This window comes from Budorcas taxicolor, chromosome 2, assembly GCF_023091745.1.
Source record: "Budorcas taxicolor isolate Tak-1 chromosome 2, Takin1.1, whole genome shotgun sequence".
Classification (NCBI taxonomy): Eukaryota; Metazoa; Chordata; class Mammalia; order Artiodactyla; family Bovidae; genus Budorcas; species Budorcas taxicolor.
Genome location: NC_068911.1, coordinates 60,910,913 through 60,927,355, shown reverse-complemented (window position 1 = coordinate 60,927,355; position 16,443 = coordinate 60,910,913).

Here is a 16,443-nt window from a genome sequence, read left to right as displayed (position 1 = left end):
AGTAATGTCTCTGCTTTTGAATATGCTATCTCAGTTGGTCATAACTTTCCTTCCAAGGAGTAAATGTCTTTTTATTTCATGGCTGCAGTCACCATCTGCAGTGATTTTGGAGCCCCCAAAAATAAAGTCTGACACTGTTTCTACTGTTTCCCCATCTATTAGGTGCATGTATAATAATTATTAGGTCTTCTTGATGGATTGTCCATTTTTTATCATTATGTGGTGTCTACTTTTGTCTTGTACTATCTTTTTCCCTTGAAATCTGTTTTGTATGATATGAGTATGGTTACCCCTACTTTTTTTGACTGCTGTATGCTTAGAGAATCATCTTTCTTTCCTTCACTTTGAGCTGGAATGAGTTTGTCTTTAGAGCTTAAATGAGTCTCCTGGAATCAGCCTATAGTTGGGTCTTGTTTTCTAAATATACTTAGCCATTCAGTCTTTTTTGATTTGTGATTTTAATCCATTGACATCCAGGGTGTTTATCGACAGACAAGGACGAAATACTGTTGTTTTGTTTTCTGGTTGCTCCATCTCTCTGTTATTTCTCTTTTCTCGTGTTTCTGTCTGCTGTTTTAATTTGGTTTTCAATGATGTTTTTCTCAGTTTTATCTTAAGTTTTGTGTCTCTATTCTAGATTAATAATATGTGGTTAATATAAGGTTTGCATAAAACGTAGATAGCATGGTAGTCCTTTTTCTGGTGATAGAATCTTATCTTTACTTATACAGATCCCATCGTTTCCTCTTTTCCTCTAATGTTTTTGTCATCTGAAATTATCAATTTTATGTTGTGAGTTAGTTACCAAATTGCTGCTTTTTCCCCCTTTAACCTTTATGTTATAACTACACGTTCAACCTCCTATTCTGATATGAAGTTGGAACTACTTTCTGATTCTATTTATCATCTTAAAGTTTTGTGTACTGTTGCCTTTTTGTTTAAGGTAAAAGAGATGCTTTAAACATTTCTAGCAAAGCATGTCTAATGATGATAAACTTCCTCAGCCTTTGTCTGGGGATGCATTTATTTCTCCTTCATGTTTGAAAAACAACTTTGCTGGATAGAGTAGTCTTAACTGACAGTTTTTATCTTTTAATATTTCGTGTATGTCATTCCACTTTTTTTCTGACCGATAGAGTTTTTTTTTGCTGAGAAGTCTGCTGAATAGCCTGATGCGGGTTCCTTTGTAGGTTACTATCTTTTTTCCCTGTTTGCCTTTAAAATTTATTCTTCATCATTGACTTTTGACAGTTTTATTATAATGTCTTAGAGAAGGCCTTTTTGCATGGAGATAATTAAGTGTTCTCTTAGGTTCATGGACTTGTATATCCAATTTCTTCTTCAGATTCAGGAAATTCTCAGCTATTATTTCTTTAAGTAAACGCTCTGCTCCCTCCTCCCTCTCTTCTGCTTTAGGGACACCCATTGCCCTTATGTTGCCTTTCCTGATTGTGTCAGATAGTTCTCGAAGAATTTCTTCATTAAAAAAAAAAAAAAATTCTCCCTCCTTTTCTACCCGAATTGTTTCTAGATTTCTATCTCAGCTCATTAATTCTTTATCCCATATGCTCTGCTCTGTTTCCAATGTTTTCGATTGAACTCTTCATCTCATTTATTGAGTTCTTTAGCACCAGAATTTCTGTTTAGTTCTTTCTTAGTTCAGTCATTCTGGTGAAGTATTCATTCCATCTGTTCATTAATTTTATTCCTGAGCTCATTGTACTGCCTGAATTTTCTTGTATCTTGTTAGCAGCTATTTGAAATTCTCTATCTCAGTCAGATTGGAGAATTCTGTGAATTTAAGTTTGACTTCTGAAGAGCTGTATTTTTTTTTTTTTTTGTAATATCATGTTATCGTGGTTTTTCATGGTGCTCAGTGTATTGCTCTTCAGCCAGTATATTTGAAGTAGCAAATGTCTCTCTTCTTTAGGTAAGCTTTAAAAGTTTTGGTTGCCCAGGGGTGTGGAACAAAGGATGTGGAAAAGGATAGTCAAGGAGTTTGAGACTGACAGGTACACTGTTCTATTTTAAATGGATTATCTACAAGGTCCTACCATATAGCACAGAGAACTCTGCTCAGTGTTATGTGGCAGCCTGAGTGGGAGGGGAAGTTGAGGAAGAGTGGATATGTGTATATGTGTGATTGAGTCCCTTTGATGTCCACCTGAAACTGTTATAGCATTCTTAATTGGCTATACTCCAATATAAAATAAAAATTTAAAAGAAAACCACCATTTCACGCCAGTCAGAATGGCTACGATCCAAAAGTCTACAAGCAATAAATGCTGGAGAGGGTGTGGAGAAAAGGGAACCCTCTTACACTGTTGGTGGGAATGCAAACTAGTACAGCCACTATGAAGAACAGTGTGGAGATTCCCTAAAAAACTGCAAATAGAACTGCCTTATGACCCAGCAATCCCACTGCTGGGTGTACACACCAAGGAAACCAGAATTGAAAGAGACATGTGTATCCCAATGTTCATCGCAGCACTGTTTATAATAGCCAGGACATGGAAACAACCTAGATGTCCATCAGCAGATGAATGGATAAGAAAGCAGTGGTACATATACAAAATGGAGTATTACTCAGCCATTAAAAAGAATACATTTGAATCAGTTCTAATGAGTTGGATGAAACTGGAGCCTATTATACAGAGTGAAGTAAGCCAGAAAGAAAAACACCAATACAGTATACTAACATATATATATGGAATTTAGAAAGATGGTAACGATAACCCTGTATGCGAGACAACAAAAGAGACACAGATGTATAGAACAATCTTTTGGACTCTGTGGGAGAGGGAGAGGGTGGGATGATTTGGGAGAATGGCATTGAAACATGTATAGTATCATATAAGAAACAAATTGCCAGTCTAGTTTCGATGTAGGACACAGGATGCTTGGGGCTGGTGCACTGGGATGACCCAGAGGGATGGTATGGGGAGGGAGGTGGGAGGGGGGTTCAGGATTGGGAACACGTGTGCACCTGTGGTGGATTCATGTTAATGTATGGGAAAACCAACACAATATTGTAAAGTAATTAGCCTCCAAATAAAGTAAGTAAATTAAAAAAAAAGAAAAGAAAACCAAAAATTTTTATTCAAACAATCCAATTTATTGGCAATCAGAAGGCTTTATTTTATTTTTCAGTAGGTGGAATACCCCCTTTTTTCTTTTAGCCTGTACTGCCTCTGGCTATATTTGAGATAATGTCTCTGCCGGAGGTGCTGCTGGTACCTGTGTCATAGCTAGGTGTGCTTTTGGAGTTACTGGCCCCTTGCTGCGGTCACTGGTGCCACTATCAGGAGCACCAGAATGGCAGGTGCCTCTGCCATGTTCAGGTCACCTGGGTCATGGGCACCACTGCTGCGGTGGACATAGGAGAAGTGTATGCCTTGAGCTGGGGCCGCAGGTGCCTCCACTGCCTCCAGGGTTGCTGGGTTTGTGGGCACTGTGGTCGCTGCTAGGGATAGGGGGCCACTGTTGTGGGCACCGCTGCAGCTGGAAGAATAGTGTGTGGGCCCTGCTGCCTCTGCTGCCTGGTTCCCCGTGGGTGTGGATGCCTCTGCTGGTGGGAAGGCAGAGCTGTGTGCACAACCTCCCCCGCTCCGATGAGGTTCTCTGGGGTGCAGACTTAGCTGCCGCGGCCAGAGAGCTCAGATCTCAGGCACCACCTTCACTATTTCCCTGGTTCTGCCTTCTGTTTATGTTCCAATCCACTCATTTTCAGATCTATAAATGAGAGGATCTCTCCAGCATCCTACTGTGTTGGATAAAGCATCCTTTGTTATCTATAAAAGTTCTAACTTTGTTAACTATAAAAGTTCTGTTTTACTAGTTGTAGATGGAAGGAGAGAGGTGAAGAGAGCACATTGCAACACCGTGGTGCTGATTATTACTATACTTCTCATTGGTCATTTTTTTTTCTATGGTTTACTTCTACATCCCAGGTGAAATCTTTGAAAATTGTTGCTCTTGCTTTGCCCCACCTTGCTCCAAATTCTAGTAGAGAAATTTTAGTACCAAGGGAATATTAGGATTTCCATTGTAGTATATCTTTTGTATTTTAAGAAACTTAAATTTATCACACATATGATACATTCCCATAATCTAACATTGTTTATTTGGATTTAGCAAGGTGAATTTTAAGATTTACTGCCCATCACAATTTTCTGTCCTATTACTCTTCTCATATTAATTAAGAAGCTTCGTATGACAAGTAACATTTTAAGGTAGTTGAAAATAAAGAGAATATATTAAAAATAATTTTATTTTAATTGATAGTTTAGAAGTTGGGTTGATACTCTATTGATTCAATGGCTTAGCAGTGTCTTCATGCACTCAGTTTCTTTCCATCATCTTGAATTACAATGATCATTGTTGATAACTCATTTGCTGATTGAAGCCAAACAAAAATCTGGGGGAAGAGCCTTGGTTTTCTGGATATTTGGCTCCATTGTCTGCATCTCCCTCTATTTATTTATTATTTATTTTTAAAGATTCTTTTAAATTTACTTATTTATTTGGCAGGTGGGAGGAGAAGGGGATGACAGAGGATGAGATGGTTGGAGGGCATCACTGACTCAATGGACATGAGTTTGAGTAAACTCTGGGAGTTGGTGATGGACAGGGAGGCCTGGCATGCTGAAGTCCATGGGGTTGCAAACAGTCGGACACAACTGAGTGACTGAATTGAACTGAACTGATTTATTTGGCTGCACCACAGAGCATGTGGGGTCCATTTTCCGACCAGGATCAAGCATGTGTCCTCTGCATTGGAAGCTCAGAGTCTTGACCACTTTACCGCTGGGAAAGTCCCTTCCTCTATTATTCAAGGATGAGGAAATCTAGGTATACTCTTGAGTCCGTGTTAGCTTTTTCCTCAGGGATCCATGGATTTCTCCCAAGACTCCACCTGCAAACCTGTCATCATCCTAGGCTCTCCAACATTGAAAGTTCATCAGTATTTCTCTCAGTTGGAATGTTACCTGCATGGGTTCATTTCCTTGTTTTATCCTATGAAATCTTTCTTGAGTTGAAAGAGATCTAGGCAAGCCCAATATGCCACTGGACAAGATATGTTCATTTGCTTTGATCCTCTTTATTGTATATCTCTGTGCTGCCAGATTCTGATTCTTTGACTACATAGTAGAGCAAAAGTTGATCTACACAGTTACTAGTGAAATTTCTATTTTATAAAATCTTTTTTTAAAAAAACTACTCCTTTGACATAGGGAAAGAGTTATTTTTATTTGATTACCTACCTAGTCTTTGTAACATGAATAGGTGACTTTATTCCTGAACAGTGTGCTAGAAGAAAGTTTTAGCCACTTGTTAACACTGAAGATTCCTGTAGTGTTTCCTGTCTCAGTCCTAATACAGTGAAATCTCAGGCTGCACTCTGTTACAGCCTGTGCTCATTATTCTGTCTGTGTTGCATTGCTAGGAGATGTAGCTTCACTAATGGATATAAGGAGAAAGTTACAGATAGATGGCAGAAGTATGGAAGGAAGAACCAATTTGACTCTCTCAAGGAATGTGTGTTTGTGTGCTTAGTCATTTCAGTCATGTCTGACTTTGCAATCCTGTGGACTTTAGCCCAGCAGACTCCTCTGTCCATAGGATTCTCCAGGCAAGAATACTGGAGTGGGTTGCCATGCCTTCCTCCAGGGGACCTTCCTGAGCCAGAGACTGAACCTGTGTCTCCTGCATTGCAAGTGGATTCTTTACCCACTGAACCACCAAGAACTTCCAAGAATATATCTCATATGAAAGGGAAATCAATGGTTTTGGCATCATTTCTCTTACATTAAGGCCTCCCTGAGAAAGAGTGGAAACTTCCTTTTATGTAATCTCTCTCTAGAGAGATTTTGTTGGGCCAAACATCTAACCCAGCATTCTTAGAAATATTCCAGTCACATAATGTTATTTAAAATTCTCTAGTGACTGCATTTAGAAAACTAAATGAAAGCAATTTTTATGATATGTTGCAGTCAGCCCAATATTTTAAATATTATTTAAACAAATGACCAATAGAAAAATTGCTTATGAAGTAATTACATTCTTATTTTTGTTGAACGTCTTTGATAGCTGAGATGGACTTTATATTTCCAGCATGTTCCCATTTGGACAAGTCACATTTCAAACACTTATTGGCTACATGTGACTAGTGGCTATCCTTTCACACAGCCTAGTTATGGACATTGATAATTTCTTTTTTAAAAAAATAAATTTATTTAATTGGAGGTTAATTACAATATTGTATTTGTTTTGCCATACAGCAGCCTGAATCTGCCACAGGTATACATGTATTTCCCATCCTGAGCCCCCCTCCCACCTCCCTCCCCATACCATCCCTCTGGGTCATCCCAGTGCACCAGCCCCAAGCATCCAGTATCATGCATTGATCCTGGAGTGGTGATTCGTTTCATATATGATATTATCCATGTTTCAATGCCATTCTCCCAAATCATCCCACCCTCTCCCTCTCCCACAGAGTGCAAAAGACTGTTCTATCCATCTGTGTCTCTTTTGCTGTCTTGCATACAGGGTTATTGTTACTTAATCTTTTCGTCTATGCAGTTTTATAAGGGAATTTGCCTCCCACAATTTAGTAAACTTTTATAAGTAACTTTGGCTTCTACTACTGTTAAAACTTTGTCTCTTTCAGAATTTTTATGAAAATTTATGTGAGAAGTTTGACTGAAAATTGAACTAGCTATTACCACCTCGTGGAAGAGCCTGCTGCTTAAAAATATTGAAGAATAATTAACTTTATTTCTTTGTTTTGAATATTAAATCTAGAGTATTGTTTAATGACTCTGCAACCCCTCAGTTACTTGCCTTACTATGATTAAAAAAAAAAAAACTGACAACAATTTCTTAATTGCTTTTGCTCCAAGATGTTTAATATCCACACAATTTGTTGATTTTAAACTTACTTCAATAACATTTATAGGAAATCTTTGAAAAGTGTTACTTCTATCTCTCAAAATCTAAATATTCCTATATCCTGCACCAATGGCTGAAAAAATAATTGAAATTTTTTCTCTTTCCAGGACATCAGCTTCTTTAACCTTAAGCTTTCTGTGTATATGCCATTATTCCCATGTTCAGCAAAGTGAGATAAAGGATTAGGGGGAAAAATAAAGGATTATCACATTTGACACTATGTGGAATCCCTTCAGATTTTCATCTGTTAGAGTCCATGTACCTTCTTGGCTTTTAAAGAACATATCCTTGTTCTTCTTGCAAAGAGAATTTAGCTGGATAAACCAGCTCTGCCAAGACAATCAGTAGCCATTATTTTAGGAGAAGTTGTATTAAATTTGGAATATACTTCAGGCTGTGACCTTCTAATATTAGAAGCCATTGTCATACTTGCCCGAATTGAATGTGTTGTGCTTATAGATTCTTTCACAGACCAACTCATCAATTTCTTTCCACTGATACTTTATTCATTTTAATTGTAAATATTCTTGATAGGATAAATAAGAATATTACCAAAAAATATTCTTACAATGACCTTGTTGGGGAATATAGAATGAACATCAGTAAACACCCAGAATTATCTGAGAATCTTGCAACATATTTGATAATCTGTCTGGCTCAGGTTCACGTTATAAAAATGTGATAAAATTAGCTGTGAAAGGATGGATTCTGCCAGGAAAAGATGATTTGGAGTTGCTTGTGACACACTTAACTGGTGACTGTTCCATTGTAGCATGATATATTCAATTAAAAAAAAAAGAAACTCTGCAAAGTAAGCATTTAGGTGTAATTAAGAACACTTTTGGGGATAACTAGCTGCCCTTTCTGATGATCTTCATAGAGGTCGCCCATGCTAAAATGAAAACAAACAATGGGTCCATATCAGTCCATATCATTTACTTTTGGCACTGACTCAGTGTTTTCCCCCAGAGAAGGGGAGGAATATCAGTAGTTTGATCCCTCTTTATCGCAGACTCCTTCAGCCTCAACCGTATTGTATTTGTTTGCTTTAAAAAAGCCTGTGAGGACAGATGTGAACACAACGTGAAGGCAGTTTTCCCTTGAGATTCATTTCCCAGTGAAATTTGGTCCTTTATAACTAGCTTAAGCAGAATGTCCCTTGATACTTGTTTGCTTCTTATGAAAACATTTCATCAAAATCATGTTTACACTGAAATGGTGGATGTGGAATTAATTTGTGAAAATTTGGGGAGATTATACATTTATTCTGTATTGGTATCTCTTTGTGTGCTATACTTAGTGGCCCCAACTTAATAATTTAAATTATAGCATGTATAACTTTTGACAAAACAGATGGCTTCCAGAAAGAAATTTTTTTGTGTGTCAGGACCATTTTCTTATTGGGATGAGATGGACTATCTTCCCTGAAGGGTGCACTGTCAGTGCATGTCTTGGGCCACAGAAGAAATGAGATGATGATATGGCCTGCCTTTTCTAAATCTATCTTATACATCTGGAAGTTCTTACTGCTGAAGCCTAGCTAGGAGGATTTTGAGCATAACCTTACTAGCATGGGAAATGAGTGTAATTGTATGGTAGTTTGAGATTTGGGGGCACTGCTCTTCTTTGGGATTGGACTGAAAATTGACATTTTCCAGTCCTGTGGCGACTGCTGAGTTTTCCAAATTTGCTGACATACTGATTGCAGCACTTTAAGAGCATCATCTTCTAGGATTTGAAATAGCTCAGCTGGAATTCCATCACCTCCACTAGTTTTGTTTGCAATAATGATTCCTAAGCCAAGATGGAGAAGCTCTATACAGTCAACAAAAACAAGACCAGGAGCTGACTGTGGCTCAGATCATGAACTCCTTATTACCAAATTCAGACTTAAATTGAAGAAAACAGGGAAAACCGCTAGACCATTCAGGTATGACCTCAATCAAATCCCTTATGATTATACAGTGGAAGTGAGAAATAGATTTAAGGGCCTAGATCTGATAGATAGAGTGCCTGATGAACTATGGAATGAGGTTCGTGACATTGTACAGGAGACAGGGATCAAGACCATCCCCATGGAAAAGAAATGCAAAAAAGCAAAATGGCTGTCTGGGGAAGGCTTACAAATAGTTGTGAAAAGAAGAGAAGCAAAAAGCAAAGGAGAAAAGGAAAGATATAAGCATCTGAATGCAGAGTTCCAAAGAATAGCAAGAAGAGATAAGAAAGCCTTCTTCAGCGATCAATGCAAAGAAATAGAGGAAAAGAACAGAATGGGAAAGACTAGAGATCTTTTCAAGAAAATTAGAGATACCAAGGGAACATTTCATGCAAAGATGGGCTCGATAGAAACGCTGGACTGGAAGAAACACAAGCTGGAATCAAGATTGCCGGGAGAAATATCAATCACCTCAGATATGCAGATGACACCACCCTTATGGCAGAAAGTGAAGAGGAACTCAAAAGCCTCTTGATGAAAGTCAAAGAGGAGAGTGAAAAAGTTGGCTTAAAGCTCAACATTCAGAAAACGAAGATCATGGCATCCGGTCCCATCACTCCATGGGAAATAGATGGGAAAACAGTGGAAACAGTGTCAGACTTTATTTTTTTGGGCTCCAAAATCACTGCGGATGGTGACTGCAGCCGTGAAATTAAAAGACGCTTACTCCTTGGCAGAAAACTTATGAGCAACCTAGATAGCATATTCAAAAGCAGAGACATTACTTTGCCAACTAAAGTCCGTCTAGTTAAGGCTATGGTTTTTCCAGTAGTCATGTATGGATGTGAGAGTTGGATGGTGAAGAAGGCTGAGCGCCGAAGAATTGATGCTTTTGAAATGTGGTGTTGGAGAAGACTCTTGAGAGTCCCTTGGACTGAAAGGAGATCCAACCAGTCCATTCTAAAGGAGATCAGCCCTTGGATTTCTTTGGAAGGAATGATGCTAAAGCTGAACCTCCAGGACTTTGGCCACCTCATGTGAAGAGTTGACTCACTGGAAAAGACTCTGATGCTGGGAGGGACTGGGGGCAGGAGGAGAAGGGGACGACCGAGGATGAGATGGCTGGATGGCATCACGGACTCGATGGATGTGAGTCTGAGTGAACTCCGGGAGTTGTTGATGGACAGGGAGGCCTGGCGTGCTGCGAGTCATGGGGTTGCAAAGAGTGGGACATGACTGAGCGAGTGAACTGAACTGAACTGAAGCCCACTTGACTTCATGCTCCAGGATGTCTGGCTCTAGGTGACTGCACACACCATTGTGGTTATCTAGGTCATTAAGACCTTTTGTACACAATTCTTCTGTGTATTTTGCTACCTCTTAATCTGTTCTCCTTCTGTTAGGTAGGTCCTTACTGTTTCTGTCCTTTATTGAACCATCCTTGCAAAAAGTGCTCCCTTGATATCTCCAATTTTCTTGAAGAGATCTCTAGTCTCTCCCATTCTATTGTTTTCCTCTAATTCTTTGCATTGTTCATATAAGAAGGCTTTTTTTAAATCTCTCCTTGCTGTTCTCTGAAACTCTGCATTCAGTTGGGTATATCCTTCTCTTCTCCCTTGCTTTCGCTTTTCTTCTTTTGTAAACCCTCCTTAGACAACCACTCTGCCTTTTTGCATTCCTTTTTCTTTGGGATGGTTTTGATCACTGCCTCCTGGACAATGTTAGGAATTTCTATCCATAGTTCTTCAGGTACCCAGATCTAATTCCTTGAATCCATTCATCACCTCCAGTGTATAATCATAAGAGATTTAATTTAGGTCATACTGGAATGGCCTAGTGGTTTTCCCTACTTTCTTCAATTTAAGGCTGCAACAAAGAATTCACGATCTAAACCACAGTCAGCTCCTGGTTTTGTTTTTGCTGACTATATAGAGCTTTTCCATCTTTGGCTGCAAAGAATGCAATTAATTTGATTTTGATATTTACTATCTGGTGATGTACATGTGTAGAGTCGTCTCTTGTGTTGTTGGAAAAGGGTGTTTCCTATGACTAGTGCGTTCTCTTGGCAAAACTCTGTTAGCCTTTGCCCTGCTTCGTGTTATACTCCAAGGCCAAACTTGCCTGTTACTCCCAGTATCTCTTGACTTCCTACTTTTGCATTCCAGTCCCCTATGATGAAAATGACACCTTTTTTGAGTATTAGTTCTTGAATGTCTTGTTATGTCTTCATAGAATTGTTCAACTTCAGCTTCTTTGGCATTAGTAGTTGGGACATAGACTTGAATTACTCTGATATTGAATAGTTTGCCTTGGAAATGAACTGAGATTATTCTGTCATTTTTGAGATTGCATCCCAGTGCTGCATTTCGGACTCTTTTTTAGACTATGAGGGCTACTCCATTTCTTCTAAGGGATTCTTGCCTACTGTAGTTAATGCTCATCTGAATTAAATTCACCCATTCTGGTCCATTTTAATTCACTGGTTCCTAAGATGTCGATGTTCACTCTTGCCATCTCCTTCTTGATCACATCCAATTTACCTTGATTCATGGACCTAACATTGTAGATTACTATGCAACATTGTTTTTTATAGCATTGGATTTTACTTTCACCACCAGACACATCCACAACTGAGCATCACCTCTGCTTTGGCCCAGCTGCCTCATTCTTTCTGAAGCTACTAGCAGTTGCCTTCTGCTCTTCCCCAGGAGCATACTGGACACCTTTCACCTGAGAGACTCCTCTTCCGATGTCATATCTTTTTGTCTTTTCATACTGTTCATATGGTTCTCACAGCAAGAATATTGGAGTGGTTTGCCATTCTCTCCTCCAGTGGACAACATTTTGTCAGAACTCTTCACTATGACACGTCCGTCTTAGATGACCCTGCATGGCCTGACTCAGTTTCATTGAGTTACGTAACCTCCTTCACCACAACAAGGCTGTGAGTAGGTATTAACTAGATGCTGGTTTTTTGCCCTGTGTATATAGTCAAAAAAGTTTTGTTATTTAATAAACTTCTGCTACTTACCTATTTTTATATTATTATCAATTGATTGATAACAAAAAATGGAGAAAGGATAGGGTTATAATTTTCTAGCTCAAAAAGTCTTAGAAATGTTTGATAGAAAAATGAAGCATGAGGAAATATTATTATTCACTTGTGATTTTGACCACTTTAATTTTATTAGAAAATAATTCTTAAAGTTCATATCTAAGGAAAAATAGAATATAGCTTACTTCTGATTTAAAAAGTAACTTTCTTTGACAGAAGCCTATTATATTATGCTTTGCTGATTTTGGTTCATAAAAATTTAGTGTGTGTAAGATTGGACTTTAGTGAAAATCTGATGGTGCAAATTTTTGTTTCTTCCTCTTTTTTTTAGTCTCTCCTGAAGACATTCACAAATAACTCCTATCTTCAAGTGTGGTGTACAAAACTGAAGATAAAATGAAGTATATTTTACCTGGAGAATAGACGTTTCATTGAATAAATTGATGTGTGCTAGTAAATTCAATGTGGTACATTCTTTTCTTGAAATAGTAGCAATTCAAGTGAAAGCATGTTAAATTTAGGGTCCTTTGAAATAACTATTTCTTGGCACTCTTTCTGAGTGATGAATACTCATTTCAAAAATTTATCTGAGGAATTTTATAGACTGGGAAGAGAAGGTTATTTTAACTTTTTTTTTTTTTTTTTTAAGTTTTGTGCCCAGATATCTTCTTTATTGTTATTCCCTGTTGGTTTAAAGAACTTTTTGATAACAGTTTCTATTGTAGAATATGTCATTTAGAAAGAATTTAAAGAATGAATAAAAAACAGTAAGAGGAAGATTTTATTTCAAAATTGTGCATTTTCATTGGTACCATCTTTAATTGAGAGGCACTTTGAAAGGTGCTGCAGCAGTGCAGAAACACCTGGCAGTTTCTTGCATTTCATCTGTCTTTACCCTCAAATCCAACAGGAGTGGAGTGACACATGGTTGACCAGGATCCACAAGGAGAACTGAGCAAGCGCAACAGGACTCTTGTTCTGACTGCTGTTTAAGAGATCATTCATACCCCATTCAACAATAATTCTTTTGACTATAATAATCTTTTCTAATCCATCTTGGAAACCAGTCCTACTAGATTTTCTTTAATTTTTGTTTGTCTAGGGAGTTTTTTTACTCCAACTTGATCCACAAAATACTACTCTGTGCAAAGTGTAGTCAAGCTAATTTTTATATCTATTTAGTATTTTTTCTGGGATAACTTCTGTTTGTCACTTAATGGAATAGAAATTTAATCCTTTATTTTTATCTGTAGAAAACCAGGCTAAGTTAGTGATGAAGATGTCTATGTTAGAAATCAAGAGCTCAAGTAGGAGCTTAGCCTGTAAGAATATTTGATAATGCTACAAATAGCCAGTGCTAACCTTGTATTCTGGGGGAAAAGATTTTAATTTGGAAGGACAAATATGAAAGTTGTGAGCTTGGATAAAGTCATCTTGATAATTAATACATATGTATATATCCACAGGGGCTCTTATATTTAAAACTGAATAGAGTGTGTTTGTGAGAGAGTATATGTATATGTGTGAATGTGTGCACATTGCAAGAAATCCAAAGAGAGATTACATGAATCTGGGAAAAAATTTTGAAAAAGAGATTTTGGATGCAGATTCCGTGGTATGTATATGTTTTAGGAGAGCAAATGCAGATGATCTATGATGTTGTGACAACTTGAGGGGGTGTTCTACTTTTGGCTCATCTGGGTTTCTGAGTGATATGTCTGCCACAAGATCTATATGAATAGATCATTGTTAAACTGTAGAGGAAAAATCTGTCTCCAGTAAGAAGCCAGTTGATAATAGCCCCTCAAATGCATTACTCACATTACAGTCATCCATTGTCACACATGGTGGATAAGCTAGGTCGACTGACTCAACATTTATTCCACCTTCCTTAATGTTCTTTCTGTATGGCAGAGACTAGGGAACTTGAAAGTACATTTTTCAGACTTCCTTTTGAGCAGAAGCTCCAGAAGTAATTTAGGTTCAATCAATCAAATGCACTCATGAGAGTCTTGAATGCAGAGCAGAGTGAAGTAAAGAGAGGGAGGGCCTGGAAGGGTCATGCATTTTTCTCCTGGCAGGGCCTGCTGCTTCCAGCAGCATCCTCCTGATACTTGGAGCAGAGCGGAGGCACTGTCTTCTTGCTTCCCAGTTTCTTGTCTGTAGTCAAGGTAGCAGTTTCCTCCAGTTATGCAGTGATGATCTGGGAATTGCTCCTAGAGGCCCAGCCCAGAGCACTTGTAAACCATCCAGCAATTGTGTAAGAACCTCATTCTCAGTATTAAATTTCTTTGCTTTGCTGTAGCCCCGGTGTCTTCTGTTGTCTACATTGAACACAAAATGATACACAGATTCTTGATAATTCTTTTCTCTTCCTATGACTCTTTCCCTCTTCACATTAGCTTTTGAATGTCTATTTCAATCAGTGCCTACATTAAACAATGTCTACATAAGGCCCAAATTAACAAAAAATAATATTATATAGATTCACTTCAGAGACACCGTTAATTGAAAATCAATCCTAGAGGTTTGGAGAGGAAGTTGGTATGAGAATAGTTTCTCTCTTGGCTCTCCTGGGGACTGACTTTCAAACTTAACACAACATCCAATATGAATAATCTATTTCCAGGATTAATTAAGGTCCATCTTTAGACTAGTAATACTTACCTCAAATGGTCACTTTGTTGGTAAGTTTATTGACTTTAGTATACATGAAAGCTTTGTTAAATTTTATAGGAACAAATGGCTTATGAAAACTTGGTTGTCATTTCTGATCTTCTTACAAAGCTCTACAGGTGTTATAAGAAACAGGGGGATAATCTTTTGGCCAAAGGGAAAAGCTGCATTTGGGGTTTCTTTTTGCTGATATAATGTGTTTTTCTGATTTAAGATGTGTCCTTTTAAGTTGATTTATACAGAGCTGGCAATGCAAAGATAAATTTGCCATTTTTTATTTTAGCATTTAATATACTTTATTTTTTTAAAACAATTTTAGATTTACAGAAAATTTGTGAAGATGGGCCTAAGAATTCCCATATACTTCTTACTCAATTTCCCCTATTATTCACACTTTACATAATTATAGTATAAGAATTACAGTTAGCAAAACGTTAATACATTATTATTAACTAATGTTTATATTTTCTTTTATCTTTTTCTGATGGTCTCTTTCTAATCCAGGACCCATCCACAATATCAGATTTACATGTAGTCATTCTGTTTCTTTATGCTCTTATTTAGAGATGACAATTTCTCAGATTTTCCTTGTTTTTAATAACAAAACCTTGATAGTTTTGAGCATTACTTGTCAGGTATTTTATAGAATGTCTTCATTTGAAAATTGCCTGATGATCTAATCTTGAGTGACTGGGATTTTGGGTTTGGGAGAAAGACCACAAAGATGAAGAGCCATTTTCATCACATTGAATCAAGGATACATTCTGTCATACATTCTTTTGACATTCTGTCAACATCACTGTTGCTGTTGACCTTGATCACTAAGCTGATGTAGTGTTAGGATTCTCTACTATGAAGTTACTCTTCCTCCTCTTTTCACACTAGATGAAGGGAAATCACTATGCATGGCTCACATTAAGGAATAAGGAATTATACTCCTCTACTTGAAAGTGGAATATCACATAAATTATTTGGATTCTTCTGCATGGGAGATTTATCTATTCTCTCCATTGATTTGACTATTTATATCAGTATTTTGTTGTTGTTCAGTCTCCAAGTTGTGTCCAAGTGGAGGTGATGAAATTCCAGCATAACTATTTAAAATCCTAAAAGATGATGCTCTTAAAGTGCCACACTCAATATATCAGCAAGTTTGGATAACTCAGCAGTGGTTAAATCAGTATAGGCTCATGGATGGTTTTTTTTTTTTTACTTAGGGTTATAACTAATATTACTATTTATTTTGTTGCTCAAGTTGTTCCAGCCTTGGCCATTGAGAGCTTTTTCAGTTGACCCTGTGTCCCTTTGACATACGACCATTATTACAGTTTTGTTTTTTTTTTAGCATATCCTTATTTTTCGACACTATAAGATACTCTAGCCTCTACTCATATATTTCTTGTCCCAGTCTTAGAACCAACCATTTCTTCTAGGAACTCTGGTTCATTTTAATGAGGTAGAGTATTCAGAAACCAAGATCTGGGTGCAAGATGTGCTTGTTGCTACTTGTTGAAGTAGCAACACACACTTGTTGAAGTGTGCTTGCTTCTAGGCCCTTTCAACTGATAGATTAATATACATACATGTGTTTTTTTTGCATTGTATATTTATACATATCTAAAGCTTCCCTGATAGTTCAATTTGTAAAAAATCTGCCTGCAATGCAGAAGACCTGGGTTCAATTCCTGGGTCAGAAAGATCTGCTGCAGAAGGGATAGGTTATCCATTCCAGTATTCTTGGGCTTCCCTTGTGGTTCATCCGGCAAAGAATCTGTCTGCAATGCAGGAGATCTGGGTTCCATCCCTGGGTTGGGAAGATCCCCTG